General features: G+C 35.7%; 1 protein-coding gene and 1 pseudogene across 7 annotated transcripts in view; both read left to right on the top strand.

Annotated features, from left to right (window-relative positions):
* The window catches only part of ZNF385B (zinc finger protein 385B), a 398195-nt gene that overhangs the window by 115993 nt on the left and 256446 nt on the right, over positions 1-25756 (top strand). The window lies entirely within an intron of this gene.
* LOC123951196 lies at positions 24066-24197 on the top strand (annotated as a pseudogene).

The raw sequence follows: 25756 nt of genomic DNA, 5'->3' as shown, positions 1-25756 counted from the left end.
TTTGAAAGCATGAAATTAGTTTTATACTGAGCACATGGTTTCTCATTTAGCAGCTCTTTTTATGGTAATGGTCAATTTATGGTTCATTGCCAGGATTTCAGTGTTCTGTCAAAGCTGATAGCTTCTGCTAAGGTGTCTCTATGAGATAAATTTTTAAAAAGCAGAGGGAGGGGGGCACCTAATTAGACCCTCAAGAAGAGACTCTTCCCTTCGACCTTGTCTCTTTTTTCTGAATGCATTGTCATTTGTCAGAAGTTCCTTTATGTTTTTAATCCAAAACCTACAGATTTAAAGTTACTAACATTTGTCACTTTGGACTTTCCTTGATGTGTGACATCAAAATAGCAATCTTCTGAAATGTAAAGTATTTTTTCATCTTTTTATAATGCGTTTGGAGAAAACCACTCCATTAGTGCTGACCATATTGTGCAGGTCATCATTGGACTTATCTGCTTGTTTGGTAATACATCCTACAGCAATGCTTGAGAGAGGACCAGGCTTTTATATATTTTAAAGTTGATATAAAGTACCTGTACTTTATTACACATGCATGTACTATGGAATAAAACTAAACAGTCTGAAGATATATTAAAAATGTTGAAAATGTCTTCTTTCATATAACTGCCTCATCTTGACAAAAGCTCTCAAATGCTAAAATTTTATAAATATTAAAGACAGTTTTTATTTGTTTCCACAGAGTGATAATAGATGAAATGCATTTGTAAATATTGTAGGAATTATTATCTTAGCCTTTTCTTTCCATCAAAAATAACCTTTCTTGAACGTTTTGCTAGTCATAATGCATTTTGAAATAGAGGTGGTCAAAACTAACTACCAGAACGTTTAAGGAAGTATTTATTCTCGTGTTTTTTCTTTGTATGGTGGTAATGGATATAGACAGATGGATTAGGGTACACATTAGAATGGTGCTATTGTACTTTTTTTTCCCCAAATGGCCTTTAGAATAGAATTGAAAACACTTCTGAAATCTTGAATTTCATGTTTTTTTTTTCTTTGTAATCCATGGATTTTTGCCTACGTTAAGTGATTTCACATGATTAAGCATCCAAGATAAAATGATATTTATTGAAATGCAGGCATATGATATGTGCCATTATAATTAGAAGGTTTTCTGATTTTCAGTGAGGCATAATTTTAAACAACTTATTTTTCTTCTGCTCTTTTGGGGATGTCATGTCACAAGTCATCCTCAGATTGTCAGAGGGATTTTCTTTTAGGTTTTGACTTACAAATAAATATCTCATGTTTCTCACTTCCCGAAGCCTATGAAACAAATTGCGTTTGTGGGTTGAGAATTAGAAGATTAGAAGGGATTGAGATTTTCTCTTTGGATTTCTGATGATGTAACATGTTTAGTAAATGAAACCTTAAAAGAAGTTTTAGAATGTCAGAATTCTTCTAGAACAGTAAAAATTGTCATATTAAATAGATCATAGAAATTCACTAGTTGAAGCAAAGGATAATTTAGCATATCTTCCTAAAATTGGTAACAGCAATTTCTCTTTCACAAGAAGTAGAATTTAGAAAGTCATTATGGGGATGTGAGATTCTTATGTATCTGTGAAATTTACCTTCATCTTTTTGCATTTATATCAAGAGCTAGCAACCCTGAATTTTCTTCGGCAGATTTTAAAAATGATTAGTTATGAAATATAGCAGATAGTAAAGTAAGTAGTAAACCTACTTTAATTCAGAAACATTATGACAAAAATCAAAGTACTGTCCATGTTTGGTGAGCTAGCCTATTGTACACATACAATTGTTAGTTTGGACTAATCATATAGTTGGTAGTTTGTTTTGACGTTTGTTGCTGTGGTGATGAATACTTTTTAGTATAAAAGTATGACCCAGGCAGGATTTGGGACATACCTGTACTAAAAATTATTCATTGTTTAGCTGAAACTCAAATTTGACAGGGTCTCCTGTATTGCACATGGAAACCCTATCTAGTTTCTAAATAACAAGGTGAATTTTTATTACCTAGAAAATTGGGTCTGTCAAAGCCAAAATGGAGGCTTCACATTCCTGTAAAAGCAGTTCCTACTTTTGGAGCTTATGGCTAGAAACTCCAATGAAAACAAAGTTTCTACTTGAGAAACTTAAAATGGTATAAAAAATAGAATTGTAGAGCAGAAATAATGAGCAAGGATATGAAAGCCTCCTATAATTACTGAGCTAAAACAGTATATTTTATATACTGTTTTATATATATTTATATATATAAATTTATATATATATTTATATATATTAAAGGCAGCATATTAAGTAACAGTTGTTAGTAACATTTTAGATAGAGAATAATGAGAATTGTACAATTAATGTTCAATTGTTATCCTTTACCAACTAGAACATTTTCAGGATTGTCTTCGTTAACAAGTTTGAGATTTTTACAAATTAACTATTTTGTTGTAGTTAAGATGCCTAATGAGAGGTCTCTCACATTATTCAGTGTGCCACAGCTGAGTAAAAGAGAATAAAGATTTATTGTGTACCTACTAGGTGCCTCATACAGTATCAAAATATTTATGGACAGATTTTTATTGAAGAACTACTTTTTAATATATTAATGTAATACCCATTGTACACATGTTAAGCTATTTGTCAAAAAAAAAAAAGAAGGAAAAATCTTGTTCTCAGCCCAGAGTTACTCCAATTTTAACCTCACCGGAACAGAGCAGAACATTCCATCCTGGTTCTGAGTGTTACTTTTAAACATCTGGGCAACCTCCCCACAGAGAAATAGAGGAATAAAGATTCATTTTCCTTTATCTCACCTAAGGCTATATTTTAAAATCCTCTTTGCTCACTCAGACTTTGCATTACCTTTCTTCTCACTTTTCACTTCCTAGTATCTCCCTGCACTCCCTATTTTTTTAAATAAATATCCCCATGTAGAGTGGCTAGACTTCAGTTCATAATTTGATTCTCAAGATGAAAAAAAAAAAAGAAGTAAACTACTTATACTTTAACAGAATTTTGTGTGAGGCTGCCTTGCACTTGATTAGTAAATAATGCAGAGGAGATATTTGGGGTAACTTCTTTAAGTTAACTTTTTTGTACCCAGTCTAAAACAGCACCTTGGTTCTCTATCCATCATGTGACGTGTCAAACCAGAAAACCAATTCTGAGTCCAAATTGATCAGTTGAATGTGGGAGCAATTAACTCAACTTTTGGAAATGGATTAACTCTTAACCGCCCAATAAAGAACTGTTCAGTAAACCATATCTTCTTTCAGTTAAATGGTACCTCCCACACCCACAATGATCTATTCATTTCTCAGGGTCTGTTTTTCCATAGGACAAACTCTAATTTACTTTCAATTTTTTTCTGTCTTTTAACAGTATACCACTATTTCAATCTGATTATTTTGGATCTCAGAAGATATTTTTTGCCTTCTCTTATCAATCTATTTTCTACTTTCACCTAGTCATAAATGTTACCATATTATGCATTAGTTCTTCTAATTGTTCTGGATTGTATTAGTGGTTTTTTCTGGTATTTAAACTATGTTCTTTGGGAAAAGTTTCTAACTCTTGTTTACCTTAATGATCACTACTTTAGTCCCCATGTCAGCCCCAGTGTCCCCCTACTTATGTCAATCCTGTCTGGCCATGTGGTCTGTTTGTTACGGCAAAATACCAGTGTGAATCCATAATGTGAATTTTAATAACTATGTATCCTCAAAAAATTTTTTCCTAACTTGTCCTCAGATTCTTAGAAAAGGGACTAGTAAGTTAAATTTGCTAGTAATTTGAGGAATTCTATTTCTTTTAATTTCCTAAAAGATGAGATTGCTCAAAGCTATATTTTCTTGACAAATGGCAATTGAATAATAAACAGGTGCCTCCCACAGGGAATGCCTTTTCTGTCAGAGCGAGGAATTTTCGTCTTCTCGTTCCATCCAGGGAGTCTGCAATACCATCAGGCTATTTAACCGAACATCTTTTTGCCGACATTTCAAATTGGTATGTGAATTTCATTTGGAGATCTGTGATAATTCTACTTCTATTTTACCCCCTCTGATTCACTCTTTGGTGGTGCTGGTTTTTTAGAAGATGGTGGAGGTAATGACTTTACATCTAGAAGCCCTCCAACAAGTGAAGGTGGTATTTTTTTTTTTTTTACATCTAGAAGCCCTCCAACAAGTGAAGGTGGTATTTTTTTTTTTTAAGATTTTATTTATTTATTTGAAAGTGAGAGAGAGAGCATGTGTGAGCATGTGCATGAGCAGGGTGGAGAGGCAGAGGAAGAGGGAGAAACAGACTTCTCACCGAGAAGAGAGCCAGATGCAGCGCTCACTCCCAGGACCCGGGGATCATGACCCGAGCCAAAGGCAGATGCTTAACTGACTGAGTCACCCAGACACCCGAGGTGGTATTTCTTTACTCAAGTGTTTTTTCTTGGAGAACAAGAAAGAGGAGCTTAAATTTTGAAGAAATTTCAAAATATTCAGGAGTAAGCAGATTCAGAAATTAATCCACAGGAATTTTTTTCTGGCATTTTTCTACATTTTATGTATTTTTATTTTTGCACAATGGATAATACAATATTTATGACACATTAGTTAATTCTTGCTTGACTGAAGTTTTCAAATATTGTGCAATTTAGGTGCATAACAACTTTTATGCAAATTAGGGGGAGCAATCCGTGGATGTCATATATTTGTATACATAATAGTTAGAAATCCTTTAATGGGTTGTGAATCATGCTTAACTGGGGTAGGGAGAAAATAGGGATGGCTTAGAAATGATGTCTAACACTTATTTCTTGCTTTAGCTACAACTGATTTAACCAACATTGGACCTCTATCAGCAAGTTTTATCATTGTCCTTCGTTAATCAAGTGATTGCAGTAAATAGTGCATAAAAGGGCTGCAAAACAACAGCAGTGATAATTGACACTTTCAAACCAGTTATATGCCAGAGGCTTCATCTCATTTAGTCCTTGTAACACCCTTATCAGTAAGTGCTGTTATACCTGCTTTATGAGAGGAGGCTCCAGAATCCGTGCTTTTAAACATTGCCCTAGACTAGCCTTCTGTAAGACATTTAACCAAATCTTTGTTGGTATTATTTTGTGAGTAGAATAGAAAACTGTGGACTGAGTGATAATGTAATTTGGTGGATTTGTAATTGGTTGACTCCCTACACCCAAGCATACCTGGCCAATTATTCACTTAAAAGTGAGGGTCTAGGATTCTGCAATGACTTGGGGAGAACATTGATGACTTGGCTATTGCATTTGTAGATGACACGAAGGTGAGATAATAAATACATAGGGAAATACAACTAATATAAATCTCAAAACCTAGGCAACATCCCATACAAATAAATCAGAATCTTCAGGAGTGCTACACGGGAAGAAATATTTTTAAAACTCCCAAGGCGATTCCAAAAGTAGTCCCAGTTAGAAGCACTCTTTTGAAAGACGGACCAACTCCAACATGGTCAGTTTCAACTACAGTAAATGAAGTAGGGAGAGAGAAAAGTTGCAGGAGTATTAAACCATAAACTCATGTGTGAATCAAAAGCATAACATGATTACTCCCTACGATCTTCATATAGTATCTTAGATGGGATTAGAAGAAATTGAGTACCTGTAACAGTGAAGTTTCCTCAGTGGGTCAGAGTATGCCTGAGGTTTGGGAGAGACGCAGAGAGCTTTAAGCGCTTTCATTTGAGGGTAACTACCATGGCCAAGGTATGCTCAGTACTCTGCCAAGGAGACGAGATCATTAGAAGATTTATTATAACGTTTGAGTTATAGTGTTTCCTTTCTTTATTCCCCCCTCCTTTTTATTTGAATTTTTTCTTTTTTTGTTTGTTTCCTAATTTTTTAAATTGAAATATGATTAACATACAGTGTTATATTAGTTTCAGGTATACAATGTAATGATACATGTATACATGACTCAATATACGTGACTCAATGCTCATCACAATAGGTATACTTTTAATCATCTCTATCCATTTTACCCATTTCCCCCCATCTACCTCCTTTTCAATAAAGTTTTCAGGTAAAATTAAGATCAGTGGATGGGCTTTTAGGAAGAAAGATCTTTATGTGATATAAAGAACTTCCTAAAAGAGTTGTCTGAATATGAAGAGATTCTTTTTTTGGACATAGTGTATGTCCCTGATTGAAGCAAAAGGCAGAATGTGACTTAGGTGTGTGATAGAGGAGAATAAGGATTGGATGGATGGTTAAAGTAGATGATTTTCCAGGGGCACCTGAGTGGCACAGTCAGTTCTGCAGTTGACTTGGTTTTGGCTCAGGTCATGATCTCAGGGTCCTGTGTCAGGCTCCCTGCTCACTGCGGAGTCTGCTTTGGGTTTCTCTCTCTCCTTCTACCCCTCCCCCTACTTGTGCTCTTTCTTTTTCTCTCTAAAATAAATAACTCTTAAAAAAAAAAAAAGTAGATCTCTCAACTTCAGACTCTATAATTGCAGGAGCGCGTTAAATAAATAAGGTAATACATCAATGAGAATTTGTTCATTACATTAGTTGTACATCTAGGAGAAGCAGCAGAGCACAGTGATTATGGGGAAGTTGCAAGCATTCAAAGGTTCAAAGCCTTGGCTCTACCACAGCTTGGCTGTATGACTGCGCAAATTACTTCACTTTCCAAGTCTCAGTTTCCTCAACTGTTGAAGAAGAAGAATAGCTTCCATACATGCATTTGCTGTAAAGATTAAGTGAGAATAATGTATATAAAGTTCTTGGTGTGGCAAACTGAGGGAAAATGGCAAGAATATGATATAATCAGAAGTTATAGTAAAAGCTGTAAGATTGCTAATGATAGCTTTATGGTTTGTCATGAGGTTAAGTACTCAATAAATGTAACCCATTATTACTTACAAATTATTCTTTCTTCTGTTGTAGCTGTCTTCTAGTAAAAATTAGAGTTTGAGAGATAAAGCCTAAAGCGTGTAAATTTTGGTGGGAAATACGGGGCTAGAGTGTGGGAGACTCATATAATGTGGCTTTGGGTAAGTGTAGGCCATGTAGATTGCTGGGCATAGATACAGAAGGGAGATTTTGAAAGGAGATTGAGGAAACTAATTGCTAATTCTCATCACCCATTTCCATCCATTATTTCACTTGATCCCTACCATAACCCTGGGAAGTAAATAAAGTAGTTAAGTATTTTCTCATTATAGTAATATTAAATCAGCATCTGGGGAGTGACTTGCCAAATAGCATAACTGTAAGTCAAACCTAGACTTTCTGAACCCCCGTTCAGCACCTTCCACACATCAGCTTCTTCTGCCTCCATCTGTGGGCAGCCCAGCTCAAAGGTTTACTTTTGGAGGAGGAATTACCAGTTGGCCATAAGCAATGTAATGAAGTTTGGAAATTAAGGGAAAATGTGGAAAGGGAATATGATCAGTGAATCAAATTTAGTCCAGGAATAAAATTTTAAAGCTTTCCTGTTGATTGGAAGACAGCTTGTAAAGAAGGTTGGAAAGATAATTAAAAGCTCAAGTAATATCCTTATCAGTCAATGATGTTAACATTATCATCACATTTTATGGGATCTGAATACTTAAAGGGATTTCTGTGTAATATAATTAACTATCCTTAACACACCTCATACTAAAGGGCAAGCTTCTTTAGTATGGTATAACAAATCCAACGGTTAATAAGAATCACCATATATTCAAAGTTTAATGGTTCAGTGTGTTGGGAGAGGAGGAAGGGCAGAAGACAAAAGTTTGTGTTTGGATTCTGTTAATCAAAGGAGCTTAATAACATCTGAAAAACAGTGGACAGAGGACAGGCTGTGATTTATTTTTTTCGGACAAAGCTCTAAGTCCCTAGAATAAGTATCAAGTAAGATAGTTTGATAAATTATCCTGCATATTCTTATTTCAGTAAATATAGATTATAAGTATAGATGGGTCACCTAAGATAATTTTTCATTGGATCAGAATCTTTAATTTTTAGCTTTGTCATCATGCTTCTTGTAGACCAACATACTATATATTTTTCCTTATCCCATTTGACTATGTTTATAAAATGTAAAAACAGATTAGTAAGGTATATTTAAGGAACAAGCTTTTTACCCAAAGTTAACCATTTTTATATCCAATTCATATTTTCTTATTATACTTATCCCTAAATTATCTTTCTCTCCAAGACTGCTTGAGCTAGGAACTATGCCCTAATTCTTTTAAATATGTCCTAATTCTTTTAAATATGTGAACCTCACTACAACACTAGACACATACATAGTACATGATATATTTAAAACATTGACTAAGAGAGACTACTGTTAAATACAGGATCTGTGATTACTTGTCCAGAACTCAATAAATTATTTGATATTGCCACTCATAAAAACATTTATCTAATTAAAAATACAGTGAGACTTTCTCATCAGATGGGCGGGATCAAATTTTGTGATAATACAATGAGTTAGCAAACGTTTGGTCATGGAAGTACTCTTGTTCATTGTTTGACGGAGTGTAAATTCATTTGTGTATTTGACAAGGCAATGTGGCAATAACTACCCAAACTTAGAATATGCATATCTTTTGGCACAGCAATTCCACTACCCCAGATTTAGTCTGTGGGTATGCTTGCATATGTATACAAAGGCACATAGAGCAACAAATTTTGTTGCACGTGTCTATGTACAAATCCATACAGGATTTTATTCTAACATTATTTGTTGCAGGAAGATATAGAAAAAAATACCCAGCAATGGGTGATGGTAATAATCATGGTTCATCTATGCAAGGTGATATTGTCTTAGCCTGTTTGGGCTGCTATGACAAAATACTCCAAATGGGGTAGCTTATAAACAACAGAAATGTCTTTCTCAGTTTTGGAAGCTGGAAGTCCAAGGTCAGGGGGCAGCATGGTCAGGTGAGGGCTCTTTTCCAGGTTGTAGAATTTTTGTTGTATCTTCACATGGCAGAAGGGACACAGGATCTCTGTGGGGTCTCTTTTATAAGAACATAAATCCCATTTATGAAGACTCTACCCTTGTGACATAATCATCTCCCAAAGGCCCCACCTCCTGATGCCATCACATTAGGCATTAGGATTTCAACATATGAATTTCAGTAGCAGTAACAACTGATATGGGATAATGTGTAAGGTATAAGTAAAACAAGAAATATGCAGAACAAAATATATGTTGTTTCCATTAGAGATATGTTTGTGTGTGTATTAGGTATATACATACAAATATATGCAGAGAGAGAAAAAGAAGGGGAAGGGAAGGAGAAGAAAGAGAAAAAGAAGGGACGAATCCATTTCATAGGGAGTCTAGAGATGGAGTTCAAAGTAGAATTACTTCTGACTGTATTCCCTTTCATATTGTTTGAAGTAGACTTTTATTTAAGTATTATACCCTTTTGTACTCTTGAATTTTTTAACATACTTTTACTTTGGAGAAGTTTACTTTTGAGAATAATAGATATATTCATATAAAAAAATGAAAGATGAAAGAGGCAGAGAGAAAATGCAGGAATGTGATGTAATTAAAAGTTGTCACAGTAAAAGCTTGTAGAGTTGCCAGATGATGACTGCATGGTTTCTGGCCACAGTTAATAGATGAGGAAGGCAGAAGCCATTTTACCGGGTAATTGGATGATGATCCAGCCTATTGGCCTTTGTCCTCCCACATGTCTGTCCCAATGTGAAAAGCTGATGTTTGGTCAATTCCTGAGCAGGTGCTGTATTGACCCTCTGTGTCCAGTGCTGGTGTCCAGCCTTAGCCTACCTGATGTGTGTTTTTCCTTCCAGAACTTTCAGGAAATACACTCAAGTATTCATGCTTGAATGATATCACTTGTGGGTCTCTTCCATAAAATCCATTCAGATGTCCTAGTCTTCAGTGTCCATGTAAAACAGCAGGGATTTGAGGGACCTCAGCTTTGTGGAATGAAAACTTCTGAAGTACCTCAATGCAAGTCACACTAATATATGAAAAGGAAAAGAAGAAAGACCAAAATCACATTAAAATAAGAGGAAGGCATGCCTTAAATCCACCAACATGACAGCATTCAGTACTGCAATGAGCTCACCCTTTTGTGCAGAGGGTTTGTTTTTTAATCTCATACAATTAGTTTTCTGAGAAATACATAACACCGGGTGATCTTACCTTTGGGACTGTAATACAAAGTCATGATTTGACAGTGGACGTCTTATCTTGAATTCCTTTGCTTCTAGGGGTTTAATGCTGAGTGTGAATGTTAATTTAACACATTCTTTTTGTTTAATAACTCAAAATCCCAGCTGAGCTGAAGTGGGAGTGATTTTATATTATATTAAATGTTAGCTTGCAGAAACGTGGCATGAAGGACTTGGTTAATATTATGATCAGCCAACTGTTGATCAACTAGACATTTTCCTTCTCTCTTCTAATCGGTCTAAATTGGCTACACTGCTGCTTTTTAAAAATATGCTCTTGCATTTGAAGATGATACCACTGGATTTTCACAGATACACACACACACACACACACACACATACATATATACACATACACGTACCCTTCTCTGTTATGATCAGCTGCATAATTGCTGACATTTATGCATTGCCTACCCCAGATTAAAGGTGGCTTGGGTTTGTGAATCCAAACAGAGCCAACTAGACATGAACGTCAAAATATTAGTCTCATTAGCACGGTGCTCTAATTGGCTATGCTAACTAGATATAATCATGGTTGACCTAATGCTAATATTCTATGAATTTCCATCTCTCTTTGCCTCATAAAAATGGCAGCAGGAATAGATCAGAGAAAGATGTCTTACAAACTTTCCAGGTTACACAGTTTTAATTTCAAAGAAGTGTCCAAGGATCAGCACAGGAATTGTGATACTCAACTGCAAAGGCTGAACCTTTGTACAAAAAGGAGATGTGAAGCTGAAAAAGTAAGATTTTTTTTTTCCTCTGATAGGCATTATTTTTTTGTGTAAAGATTAGTGCTAAATGGTGGTCCGTCTGTGGCATGTCTGAGGGTGGGATGGCTGGGAAGAACTGTCAGGAAACAGCGTTTTGGCAGAGCAGACAAGCCAGTTGCAGGGGACCCTTGGATGCAAGTCTCTGGGAGACTTCCTGGCCGCAGCGTCATGTTACAATCAGTTGGGGAACTTTTAAATAGTGCTGATGCCACGCTCCACCCTGATCAATTAAATTCAAACTGCTGGCATATGGGTTTTTAAAACCTCTTCAGCTTGTTCTAAAACCACCTTAGAGACTGGTTCAAGGGGGTTGTGCTCTACTGGGCAGGTAATGGAGAGTCTTCGAGAAGAAGCACCACAAATAAGTTGATTGTGAAGGAGCTCTTCAGAGAGAGATTACAGAGCACAGTGGCAAGGAGTTTGGGATTTGGCAGCAGGCAGGCAGAGGTTCAAACCCTGACCCTGACTTTTATCAGTTCTGTGGGAAATTTGTCTAAGGTCTCTAAACTCAGTTTTTGCATCTGTAAAATGTACCTGATTGGATAGGAGTGATGATGAAACAAAGTTGCATATGCTACAGAACCTAGCAAGATACTTAGAAACACGACAATTGTGAAAAATTAAAGCAGAGATACACTTTTCTACATTTATAGCCTTGGCTTCCTCTTTTGTACAAAAGGGGAACAATACTAGCCGGACCTGAACATTACAGGTTGAAAGCCAATGTATGCATATTTCACTTGGAGACATAAATGCATTTCAGTCCACTCAATGTTTATTTCTAAAAACCTAATCCATTTTAACAAGTGACTTCCATGATAAAGTCTGAGTTACATTTTTACAGTAAAAAAGATAAAAACATCCCAGTAGACCAAGTTTATAACTTTTGGTGCCTTAGGACATGTTAGTCATTGTGCAAAGCCAGTGGGTGACAGGGATTCTTTCAAACTTAATTACACTTTTGATTTTATGCTTCTTCTCCTTTATCTTGTCACCCTTCTGTCCCTTTCTCTTTCTGGCATAAGAATTTTTCTATTTCTTCACACTAAACCTCCTGTCTATAAAGTCCATTCCTTATCATTCATTCATTGAGGTGTTTTTTCTTTCTTTTTTTTTTTTTTTAAGATTTTATTTATTTATTTGACAGGCAGAGATCACAAGTAGGGAGAGAGGCAGGCAGAAAGAGAGAGGAGAAAGCAGGCTTCCCGAGGAGCAGAGAGCCCGATGCGGGGCTTGATCCCAGGACCATGGGATCATGACCTGAGCCAAAGGCAGAGGCTTTAGCCCACTGAGCCAGCTCAGAGGTGTTTTTTCAATGGTATTCATTAACCATAAATTTTGTCCTAAATTCTTCTTTTATCAGTACAAAGGCTGTACCCAGTTTACAAATGAACTGTATTGCATTAATTGATTTTTAAGTTACGTAGTGGTTTTAAAACATTGTCTTATAGGGGCGCCTGGGTGGCTCAGTGAGTTAAGCCGCTGCTTACAGCCCAGGTCATGATCTCAGGGTCCTGGGATCGAGTCCCGCATCGGGCTCTCTGCTCGGCAGGGAGCCTGCTTTCCCCTCTCTCTCTGCCTGCCTCTCTGTCTACTTGTGATCTCTCTGTCAAATAAATAAATAAATAATCTTAAAAAAAAAAAACATTGTCTTATAGATTTCATATTTTCAAGGAAGTCTGTGCTTCCAAGCCAACTAAGCACTAAGGGGTTGGAGGACTGGGGGTGGGGAATGTCAGAACAGTAATGCACAATTTCCATAGGAAGAAGCAAAATTCATACTGGTAACAAAGTGGGAAGGGACAGGAGGTAACACCTAAAAAGTCAAGCTTGTATATTGAAATTGAAAATTTTCTATTAAGGAGAAGTCAGCATTAATTTCTTTTCTAGCATTAAGTTGCATGGAAGAAAGTCTTCTTAGGAACTAGGAGAGTAAGGGAAGAGGCCATATAAAGTTCTTTATAGGTGATGGTTATATCATTTATCATCAAAATGGGACCCTTTTAAGAGTTATTTATGATTAAGCCAGGACCCAGGCATAAAGTCGGGTTGCTTTTTATTGTGATGTATGGTCACTCTAATTAGGGCTGTGGACAATCTTGGAATTTTCCCAACATTGGTATTAAATAGGTCAAACAGGAATCCAGATATAGTTAGATTTAATAATTTAGAATTAACAATTAAAGCAATTCCAGCCTTGGAACACTATGGTATTCAGTCTTTCGCATTTCTGATTGTTAATAGTTCCATGACCCTTGGAAATTTTAGGAAATTGGAGAAGGCAAGTATTTCATGTAAAAGTGATTCAACTTGAAAAATAAGAATGAAGTTAGGTAAGAAGCTATACTAGTTAATCAGATCTCTAATTTGAAAATGCGAGGTTTACCCTCTTGATTTTTACTCACATATTACCCTGCATACTTGAAAATACTGACAGGTTTACAATGGTTTACATAGTCTGTTTTTGAAGACCATTTTGTGCCCTTAACATTCTGTTCTTATGGAATCTCAGGCAAGATTGGGTCCACCTCCAGCTGTCTCAAACTGAGTTTAATCACCAGGAAAGTTCTGCTGATTCTCAATGATTTTTGCTTGATTAATTCAGCTCTAGCTGTGGAGCCTTCTTACCTTTGTCTATCAATGTGTCCTAGAAAATTAAATGTTTCCTTCTGGGATTTTCAGGAAACTTGAACAAAAAAAGAAACTTAATTTCCCATTTTTCTGAGTACAAAAAATATTTTCATTAGTTTTCTTTAATCCAGTTTTTACTCCAGTGGTAAATATTTAATATGAACTAAATTTTGTTTGAAGTCTTTTTTTTTAATAAGATTTTATTTATTTATTTGACAGAGATCGGGAGTAGGCAGAGAGGCAGGCAGTGGGGGGGGGGGAGCAGGCTCCCTGCTGAGCAAAGAGCCTGAGGGGGGCTTGATCCCAGGACTCTGGGATCATGACCCAAGCAGAAGGCAGAGGCTTAACCCGTTGAGCCACCCAGGTACCCCTGAAGTCGTGTTTTAGCTCCACTATGTTATTAGAATTTAACCTTTGTTCTGGCTGATACTCTAGCTTAAAGTATAAATATTTGAATCTTTTTATAAGATGTTACTTTGGGGTTTAGATTTAAGAAAAATTTAAAAACTATTTGTGCTACCTTTGTTTTAATAATTTTTAGTAGTTTCCTGATTCAATATTTTATCAAGAATTCATAATTGGGTTTTAAACCTGTAAATACATAAAATGACAAGACTTCCACACTCTTCCTTTTTTAAATTGTTATTTCAGATTTGCGGTAAGGAAATTTAAAAAGGCTGCTGCAGAGAGAGGGTTCGAAATGACCATTATCTACAAGAATGCAAAAGTGGGAACTATAGCTTAACTCTAGGGAAATAAGCAACTGCTGTGACTGTAAGATTTCATTCTTACATATCTTTCCCTCTAAGGTTGTTAGGTAGTGTGGTATTAGTCTGGATTATCCTACTTCAATTTTTTAAACATTTGTACATATAGAAGGACTCATGCATTTGGAAGAATCTGGGATTCTTTGTTTGAAATATCTCATCAAATTGGAGCATAGTCATTGCTGTCAAATATTTATTTTTCTAGTCTTTCTCAACAATGTGCATGGTAACTTCTTGTTAAAGTTCTATGCTTCCGGTTGTTGGTTTTGCACCATTTCTTGTCAATTTCACACCCTAGAGCATTGTGAAACTGACAGAGCTAGAGAATTGGAGAACATTATGACTACATACCAAAAATACATTGTGTAAAAACCTAACACCTTAATTTATAGCATCCAGAGAAAATGTCTAAAATGACTTTATGTACATATATCTCAAAAGAAAAGGGAAAACATATATACTTTTATATATATATAAAACACACACACACATTTACACACATGGAAATATTTATATATATGGTAGAAAATTTTAAGGTAGTCAAACCTTGTTTTTGTTATTGACTCTACAGATCATGTCAAAAAAAGCAGTGTTTAATTTACGACTAACCTTTTCACTGAAAATTGACAATTCCCCTAGACTAATTTCACTTGACATTTCTAAATACTTAGGAATTTAGAAATGTGATAATTTGATTGAATGTTATATACTTTATCTTTTTTTTTTTTTTTTTTTAAAGATTTTATTTATTTATTCGACAGATAGAGATCACAAGTAGGGAGAGAGGCAGGCAGAGAGAGAGAGAGAGGAGGAAGCAGGCTCCCTGCCAAGCAGAGAGCCCGATGCGGGACTCGATCCCAGGACCCTGAGATCATGACCTGAGCTGAAGGCAGCAGCTTAAACCACTGAGCCACCCAGGCGCCCATATACTTTATCTTTAATCAGAGAAGCCTTTTTTCTTATTGTACTGAAGTTTTGAAAAATGTGTAGTTCTTGATCTAATGGGCGAAATTGAATATTCATTCTATGAATTTAATTAATGTTGCATAGTATCCCATGAATATACAGTAGTAATATTAATTCATGGCAATGCTCATTTGTTTATATGCATTGTGTAAATTCCATAAAATCATAGATGAGTATGTACTTACCAGTAGGGGCATAGATTTAGAATTCATTTAAAAATGCATGTTGGGGGCGCCTGGGTGGCTCAGTGGGTTAAAGCCTCCGCCTTCGGCTCAGGTTATGATCCCAGGGTCCTGGGGTCAAGCCCTGCACTGGGCTCTCTGCTCAGCAGGGAGCCTGCCTCCCCCACTTCTCTCTGCCTGCCTCTCTGCCTACTTGTGATTTCTGTCTGTCAAATAAATAAAATCTTGAAAAAAAATGCATGTTGGTCATTGAATAAGCTTTTTTTTTACAGCAAAATTATTAGTGTTTTAAACTACAGAAATCTAAAATTAAGAATCTTCTGTAAACAGTATTTATATGTGCAGGCACTGTTCTGTGCATCAAGGATGGTAGATACATTCCCTTCTTCTCTAACTTCCTAGCTACAGTGTAAAGAAAAGTTATTTATTAGAATTTGGTTTAAAGGGTCAAAATAATCATTAACCTTTTAGAAAGAACCTCAATTTCAATATTTCTATTCAGAAAAGCATTACCTTAGCCTCATCTGCTGGTCTTGAACTGAAATTATATTTGAATAGTGTTCACTAAATGTGAGTTCTTATATTATAAACACTACGCTGAATCAATTTATATGAATGGCTCTGTATTATATAAACTCTTACAAATCAATTCCTAACATGTTTGTTAACAGTTTTTAAGGTTTATTTCTTAGTGGGACAAATTTTAGAGTGATTCTACCGTGAGAGTTTTGTCTCTGGAAGAATCTACATATATAAATATATTTTTTGAGTACCAATTAAGCTGAACCTTCAGACGATTTTGTGTAATTCTGTAGATTTTGCTCTTAATAACCATGTTATCATATATCCTTTACTTGGTTTTCTGATGCTTTCAAATTGCTTTTTAACTTTTCACTGAGACAAGATTATATTGCTACTGGATATACTATTTTTTATATGATATAGAAGCAGTAACATATGTGAGTTCTTGATTTTACTATTTTATTATTTTGACCCAAATTGATAATCAAACAAAAAAACTTAGCCCAATTAGTATGTTAAGGACATGTATTTTTTTTTTGTAAAATATAAAATATTTTCAAAGTGTGTATAATACATAGATGTAATTTTGAAAAGATCAAACTCCCTAATAACCTAACTCAAAAATAAAACCCTACCTTAGATGCCCCTTACTTCTTTCTTATTGCCTAGAAGTAATTCTTCTCCAGAATTGTGTGTTAGGCTTTAGCTTTTTCTTTATAGTTTTCTACTAAATATGAATATGTCTTTATAATATGTTTAGTTTTGGGGCTGGCTCAATTAGTAGAGCATGTGACTCTTGATCAGGGTTGTGAGTTCAAGCCTCACATTGAGCACAAAGCCTACTTAAAAAAGATAAACAAATAAATAATAAAATACATTTAGTTTTTCCACTAACAATTTTTGAGATTCATTTTTATATATAGCTGTAGTTTATTCATCTTCACTGTTGTTTTATATTCTTTTGTATCCCATACTCCAATTTATTTACCCATTCCACTGACGAAACACATTTTGGTTATCATCTTTCTTTCTTAATTTGACTTAGAAGCAGTATTGTTTTGAACAGTCACATATGTAGATTTCTCCAGGTTATATAGTTATGTTCTGTAGGCCATATACTTTCCAGGAAGTGGAATTATGGTCATAAAAGATGTACATTTCAACCTGAAATGACAATTTTATCTGTTTTGCTCATGCTGTGGTCCCAGAATAGTACCAAATGCATTTTAAGTAGTTAATTAATACACACTGAATGAATAAACAAATGCCAAACTATTTTTCCAAGTTGAGGTATTACTTCATACTCCGACCAACAGCAGATAAGCTTTCCACTGTGTTACCTCCTTGGCAACACTTAACATTATCTGATTTTTTAAAATTGTTGACAATCTGGTGGTTGTGAAATGCTGTCTCACTGGGTATTTAATTTGCATATCCCTGATAACTAATGAGGTGAAGCATCTTTTCATGTTTACTGGCCATTTGTGTTTCCTCTTCTGTGAAATTTGTATTCCTACTCAGTTACCACCTTTGAGTCATTAATTTTTTAAAAAGTTTATTTGAAAGCAGTGATTTATATAGTACGAATACTGTGCGAATCCTCCGTTTCCTATGTTGCAGATATATTCTCAGTTTATAGCTTCAGTTTTCACTGGTTTTTAGTGTCCCTTGTTAAAGTTAACCTTTAGCTTTAACATCACCACATTTCTATACTTTTCTATGCTTTACTTTATACTACCACTTTTCTATACTTTTGGTATTCTGTCTAAGAAAGCTTTCCCTACCCCACGATCATATAGATCCTTAATGTATTCCTCTTCTACAAATGCTGTAGTTTAGCTTTACACCTTTTGTCTACCTGGAATTATCTTTATATAGTCAATTTTATGCAGTTTTCTTTCTTCTTTATGGATAACCAATTGTTCCAGAGTCATTTAGTGACATACTTTCTTCTTAACACTGGTTTTCAGTGCCCATTCTGTTAAAAATTAAGTGTCTGTATATGTCCAACTTATTCCCAGAATCTCTGTTTTGTTCCATTGGCTCATTTTTCTTCCTTACACCAAACCCATGTTGTCCTAATAGTATAGACTTCTAAAAAGTCTTTATAACTGTTTCTGCCAAGCACTCCTTTTTGGCTTTTTACTTCAGGAATTATATCTATCTCAGCCATTTACTTTTCCATACAAATGTTGAGTCTTCTTATCCAATAGCATGGTCTACCATGCTCAATTTATCTCTTCTTTAAAAGTATTTGTTGTAAGGTTTTATAATTTTCTTCAAAAAAAATGGCTGGAACATCTTTTGTTAGATATTTTTCATATAATCATATCATCTTACAAATAGTATCCATTTTATTTCATCTTGTCTATTCTTTTTTTTTTTTTTTTTATTTATTTGACAGAGAGAGATCACAAGTAGGCAGAGAGGCAGGCAGAGAGAGCGAGAGGGAAGCAGGCTCCCTGCCGAGCAGAGAGCCTGATGCGAGGCTCGATCCCAGGACCCTGAGATCATGACCCGAGCCGAAGGTAGCGGCTTAAACCACTGAGCCACCCAGGCGCCCCTCATCTTGTCTATTCTTTATACCTTGTACTTTTAAAAACTTTTTATCTTACTGTACTGGTTACAACCAGTAAAAATTTTATAAGATTTTATTTATTTATTTATTTGAGAGACAGAAAGAGTGAGCTGGGGGTGGGGGGAAGGTGTAGAGGGAGAGGGACAAGCAGCCTTCATGCTGAGCATGGAGCCTGACTTGGGGCTCAATCCCAGGACCCTGAGATCATGACCTGAGCTGAAATCCAGAGTTGGCTGCTTAACTGACTTAGCCACCCAGGCACTCCGAGAACCAGTAATTTAAACAAGGAAATTGGTAATTTTAAATAGGAACAGTCAAAATGTGCATTCTCTTTTATTCCTTTTTTATTGTAAATTGTGTAATACTCAATATTTTAGTTTTTTTGAGGTATAGTTGACAGATAAAATTGCCATATACCTTAAGTGTGCAGTATGATGATTTGATATACATATACATTGTGGAAGGACTCACACAATCAAGTTAATGGACACATCAATTACCTCACATGTTTATCTTTGTGTGTGTGTGTGTGTGTGTGTGTGTGTGTGTGTGTGTGTAAGAACTCTCTTAGGTTCTACTCTCTTAGGGCACCTGGGTGGCTCAGTCAGTTAAGCATCTGCTTTTGGCTTAGGTCATGATCTCAGGGTCTTGGGATCAAGTTCTGAATCAGGCTCCCTGCTCAGGGATCCTGCTTCTCTTGCTGTTGCCTGGGCCCCTCCCCTTGCGTGTGTGTGCACAAAAATAAATAAGATCACTTTTTAAAAAAATGTTCTACTCTCTTAGGAAAATAATTGTTAGACAATATAGTATTACCAACTGTAGTCATCATGTTAACATTAAATCCATACTCATGGCTGAAAATTTATATCCTTATAGCAATATCTCTTTATTTCCCCCTACATCAGCCCCTGGCAGTCACCATTCTACAATCTGTCTCTAGGAGTTTGGCTTTTATTTATTTATTTTTGAAATTTCATATGTAAGTGATACCATACAGTGTTTTCTGTCTCTGTCCAGCTTTTTTTCCTTAGCATAATGCCCTAACGCCTTTCAGGATCATCCATGTGGTTACAAATAACAGGATTTCCTTCATTTATAAGGCTGACTATAGTCCTTGTATTTCTAAAATCCATATATTTCTGATAATTTCTAGAGAAATAGAGGCAGATATGGATATAGATATATAGATATATGGATATAGATATCCATATAGATATGGATATAGGTATAGATATGGACATAGGTATCGATATAGATATAGACAATCACCTTTGTGATTGTCTAAGCCACTGCCTTTTTTCTTAGTATCTCCCAGTGGTTGAGCATATGCCAAAACTTGTCAGTGTTTCAAAGAGGAGAATTGCAGTCAGCACCAAGATGCAGGCCTTTTCAATGTGGGTATTTCTCAGTTGCCCTGTGTAGGAGTCACTCAGCTAGTTTCTGAATTTCTCTCAGAGGAAATTGCTCCCTGTATAGTCAGTGCATCACATGGAAGGGGGAAATTCAAGAGCCTCCTATGTCGCCATTTTCGTTGAGACACCCCATTTTCTGGTAAACATAAAGAGGCAGAAGAAAACAAATGCTTTAGAAATGTTTTGCCTTTATTCCCAGTTTTAAAGAGAATATTTTTAAATTTCACCAAGAAGTATGAGATATTTTAGGGGCGCCTGGGTGGCTCAGTGGGTTAAAACCTCTGCCTTCAGCTTGGGTCATGATTCCACGTCCTAGGATCGAGCCCTGCTTCGGGCTCTCTGCTCAGCAAGGAACCTGCTTCCCTTCCTCATAAATGACACTGTATCTTATTAGATGCTTTTTCTGTATTTATTAAAATGTATCATATGGTTTTACTTGTATTATATATGTGTATATAGTTAATCAATTTTCTAATTAAACCAACTGTGTAAATGTGCCTAGCTCATAATATTTAACTTTTAATCCATTTCTCAATTCAGTAAGCTAATAATTTTTATGATTGTTTAATCTGTCTTCATGAGTGAGACTAAATTTTTTCTTGTGTTATCCTCATATGCTTTTTTTTTTTAAAGATTTTATTTATTTATTTGATAGAGATCACAAGTAGGCAGAGAGGCAGGCAGAGAGAGAGGAGGAAGCAGGCTCCCTGCTGAGCAGAGAGCCCGATGTGGGGCTCGATCCCAGGACTCTGGGATCATGACCTGAGCCGAAGGCAGAGGCTTTAACCCACTGAGCCACCCAGGCGCCCCCTCATATGCTTTTGTTATAGGAAATACTAGTGTCATAAAATGAATGGAGGGGTGTACTCTTCCACAACTTACAATGGGGTTACACCCTGATAAACCCATGGTAAGTTGAAAATACCATAAGTCAAAAAATGCATTTAATATGCCTAACGTATCGAACATCACAGCTTAGCCTAGCCTACGTTAAATGAGTACAGAACACTTAAATTAGCTTAGAGTTGGGCAAAATGATCTAACACAAACCCTATTTTATACAAAAGTGTGCATTCGCTCATGTAATTGACTTCATACTGTACTGAAAGTGAAAGCCAGAATGGTTATATTGGTACAGAATGGTTGTAGGTGTATTAGTTGTTTATCCTGGTGATGGGGTGGATCGCTGCTTCTGCCCAGCATCAAAAGAGAGCAGCAGACTGCATATCACCACCCAGGAAGAGATGAAAATTTGAACCCCAGTTATATTACTTTCACACCAGCCTGAAGTTCAAAAGTCTTGAGTTGAACAGTTTTAAGTCAGGGGCCATCTGTATCTTCTTTTCTCTTTGGAAGAATTTGTGAGATTGCTTTTATCTGTCCTTTAATGACTGGAAAAACTTACTTTAAAACCAATCTAAAATGACTCAAGTTTTCTATTTCTTCTTGAGTCAATTTTGGATGATCTGTATTTTTCTAGGAATGTTCCCATTTCATTTATATTTTCCAAATTGTGGTATAATATATAATTATAACCCTTAATAATCAGTTTGAATCTTTGACACATCTCTAATCATGTTGTTTTTATTACTATCATTAACATTTGTGTATTCCTTCATAATGTAATGAAACTCCCTGCTGAGCAGAGAGCCTGATGTGGGGCTCAACCCAGGACCATGGGATCATGACATGAGCTGAAGGCAGAGGCTTAACCCACTGAGCCACCCAGGTACCCCCGAGTTGAGCATAATATTTAAAAAAAAATTTTTTTAAAGATTTTATTTATTTATTTGACAGAGATCACAAGTAGGCAGAGAGACAGGCAGAAAGAGAAGGGGAAGCAGGCTCCCCACTCAGCAGAGAGCCTGATGCGGGGCTCAATTCCAGTACCCTGGAATCATGACTCAAGCCGAAGGCAGAGGCTTTAGTCCACTGAGCCACCCAGGCATCCCAAGTTGAACATAATATTAATGGGATTTGGGAAGCAATGCCTGGACTGCCATAAGGGCTTCCACTGAAGATGCATTTTATGGGATCATACAGACATGCTATATTTCCCCTGTTGTATCTTTCTAAGTTAACCTGGTGGCAGTTAAAACCTTTTATATCCTCTGGGTGTGAAAGTCAGTCTGAAACCAAACCACTGCTGGTTACACAAAGAGAGCATTGCAGCCCACTGCAAATAGCTTAGTTTATCCTTCTGGAAGCTCAGATGTCAGTAAGCTAGGATGTCCTTGTATTTCATCTGCCATTATGACCTCTAGGGAAAACAGAAAACAACTTGCCACCTCAAGGAGTGGGTGTGATGTATTTATAATGCATCTAAAATGAAAAAGGAGGTGGCAAGCCTGCCCTTTTTATTTGAGTACAGTGAAGGTTAGAAGAGACAGGAAAAGCAAGAGTTGAGAGGTTCGTGAATATAATTATTGCCCCCTCTTCATTGGAGCCAACTTATGGAATGGTAGCGGCAGTGTTAAATGTGTTCATAGGAAAGCCAAAACAAGGGGCCTTTATCCTTGATCCCCTTTGAAACATAGGGTCAGATTATGCATGGAGGCAGGTGGAGGAAATCCCCTAGATTAGACCGTCCATAGGGCCCTGATAAGAGTCTCAGAAGGTGGAAGTGGTGGGACCCTGTGGGGAAGAGCAGGAGACAGGCAGGTGTTCCTGAGGAACAGCAGAGCAATCAAATAAATAAATAAATAAATAAATAAATAAATAAATAAGAAAGGTACTCCTTTTTTTTCTTTTTTTTTTTAAACACATTGTGTTGCAAAGTGTGAGTAAATCTGTAACCTCTCCACATCATTTCCCAGTTCTGTTATCGTGTGACTCTATGATTGATTACCTTTAAAATGGAAAGGTGATTTGTAAAGAAACAATATACAGAAGAATTCATTTAAAAGCCAGGCATTCATGATCCTCAATGTTTATTTTGATGATTTAGTGCATAATGAAATGTAGAAGTGCCTTTAAGTATAACTCCGCAAGTGCAGATGTTAGAGTTGTTCTATAGTGGAAAAAAATATATATTTATCTTTTGATCATAAATTGAGGAAAACACTTTTAGGACCCACTGTTCAAAACAAGTGAAGCTAAAAATCTCATTATTTTAGAATTAACATGCTGTGGATAAATAAAATTTGATGATAGATAAATGTATCCTACATTAAATAACAGTACCCCTTGTGTTAGTAAAGATTGTTCTTTAGAAATGCTTACATTTCAGGGGCGCCTGTGTGGCTCAGTGGGTTAAGCCTCTGCCTTTGGCTCAGGTCATGATCTCAGGGTCTTGGGATAGAGCCCAGCAGGGAGCCTGTTTCCTCCTCTCTCTCTCTCTCTCTGCCTGCCTTTCTGCCTATTTGTGATCTCTGTCTGTCAAATAAATAAATAAATAAATAAATCTAAAAAAAAAAAAAAAAGAAATGCTTACATTTCAAATCATATTCTTCTTATAATATTGGTAGAATAGTGAAGTCTCATTAAATCAGCCTTTACGAATTAAGACAGTATGAGTGTCCCTGGCTCAGCATAGCATAAACATTAGGCTACCTATCAAGAAACCTATTTGCCAAGTAATTTAATAACAAAAATAAGTCTTCAGATGACAGTATTAATCTGTGGGATGAATTTCCCTTTCATGATTTTAATACATTTATGCAAATAATAACAAACGACAATTTAGACATTAAAAATATATCTAGTAAACCTCTTTTTAGAAGCAATATGTTAACTAGAAGTTCTGAATATTTGGGAAAGTTAAGTGTATTATTTAATATAAAGAAAGATTTTGTTGTACTGGCTTCACTTGGACATTCCCTTGGTTTGAATTAGTCTTCATCATGGTTTTATAGTAAGTACCTGTGGAAAATTTTAATTTTTTGTAATTTTTTCTCTCTATGAACATCATGTTTTTAACCCACTGAGCCACCCAGGCGCCCCTGAACATCATGTTTTTATGTGTTAAATGACTCAACTTTCACAGTTATCTCATTTCTTTTTTGGCTATGTGAAAATGTAAGTGACTTGAAGTAAGTTGGAAAATAAGTTCACATGAAAACACTTGACCAGCTTTGCGCAGTGGCAGTATCGTAGCCAATGAGGTTTATCCGAGGCGCGATTATTGCTAATTGAAAACACTTGACCATATAAAAGACAGAGTAATGAATTGATTCTGTCTTTCTGGGTCATAGAGGCCTTTCATAATCATAGAAGCGTAGTTCAGTTCAGTTGGACTATTAGCTATTAAACACTCCCATGATCTGGGCCAAGCTGGGCCCTGGGCCCTGCAGAGGTGGGTTCTTGGGTCGCTGATTGTGAGGCTGGAGGCAGGAGACATGTAGGGTTAGTATCAAACTAATGTGGAGAACCAGGAGCATAGTCCATACCAGCATCCACAACCACACTGAAAAAGGTCTTAGGTGCATTTGATATAGTAAAATAGTTAGGTTGTAAAGATTTCCATGTGTGATTAGATTAGTTTCTAAAGCCTAATGGGGTGTGCTCGCTTCGGCAGCACATATACTAAAGCCTAATGGGAGACAGAAACAGGTAACTAATGCCTAAGGTTTCATGGAAAGTGACAGTCTGTTTAGAATTCTGTCTTACCCTCTAAAATAAATTTTCCTTAGATTTTTTTTTTCTCTAAGGTTTGTCACGAGGTTTTAGGTTACATGAACTTTGTTTGCTTTTTCTAATTATGAAAAGAACACATACTCAATCTTGAAAAACACAAAACACAAAGTAGTGAACAAAAAATCACCTGTAATTCTACTATCCTGATGCAACCATTGTCAACATCGTAAAACATCTATGTCTTTTCTAGTATTGGGAGGTTGGGGAACTCATTCTCTTTATCTACAGTTCTACTAGAGGACTTACTTTTTTCTTATCCTTATCAGTTTACAAGAGTCCTTTATGCATTACCTTTTTTCTGTCAGACATATTTAAAATATGATTTTCCAGCTTGTCATTTGTATTCTTATTTTATATTTTGGCTTTGTGTTGTTATTTAAAATTTGTATTGTGATATTTTTAATTTCTTAAAGACAGATAAATCTTTTTTGACATATTGAATTCAATCTCTGGTATTCTATCTCACCATTCCATGACCACATAAATATTTCTTGTTTTTTACATTTGCAGCTTTAATTCACATGGAATTTAACTTCACTTTGGATATGAGTTTGGTTTCTCTTTTTTTTCCTTATGTAAGTACCATCACTCAAGTAATCTTTGGTTTTCTAATTTATCTTAACTGCCACCTCCATCATATAATTTTATAGGATTGATTATGTTTGGGGGCTCCCAATCATTTTTCTTTGATCTTTTGTCTGATATTACATATTTTAAAAATATTATATTTGAATACCACTTTCTTTGGATTAGTTAAAACAAATACCCTATACAAAAGCCTTAGAGTTAAAAAGATTTGTATTTTAAGTCTGCCAGGTCTATTTTAGTATATATTATCCTTTGTTTTGTCTTAGTTAAAATTTATTAACATGAAGTTTAACACAATTACTAGTTTTTGTTTGTGTGTTTTACACTTCTCCCTCTCCCTTGTACATAATATTTCATGTTCCTTATGTTGCCAGATCTGAGAAATTCTCTAAATGATGGAGATATTTATTTATTTTTTATTAAAATTTACAGTTTCTGTAATTGCTACATAATAATTGGAACAAAACATTCTAATGTAGTAAAGGAAAGGCTGTAATATTACTCAAGGCTGTTTGGGTTGTAAATTCTAAGAATTCA

This window comes from Meles meles, chromosome 9 (genome assembly GCF_922984935.1).
Source record: "Meles meles chromosome 9, mMelMel3.1 paternal haplotype, whole genome shotgun sequence".
Taxonomy (NCBI): domain Eukaryota; kingdom Metazoa; phylum Chordata; class Mammalia; order Carnivora; family Mustelidae; genus Meles; species Meles meles.
The sequence above is the reverse complement of the archived record's forward strand: the minus strand, read 5'-3'. Positions and strand labels throughout refer to the sequence as shown.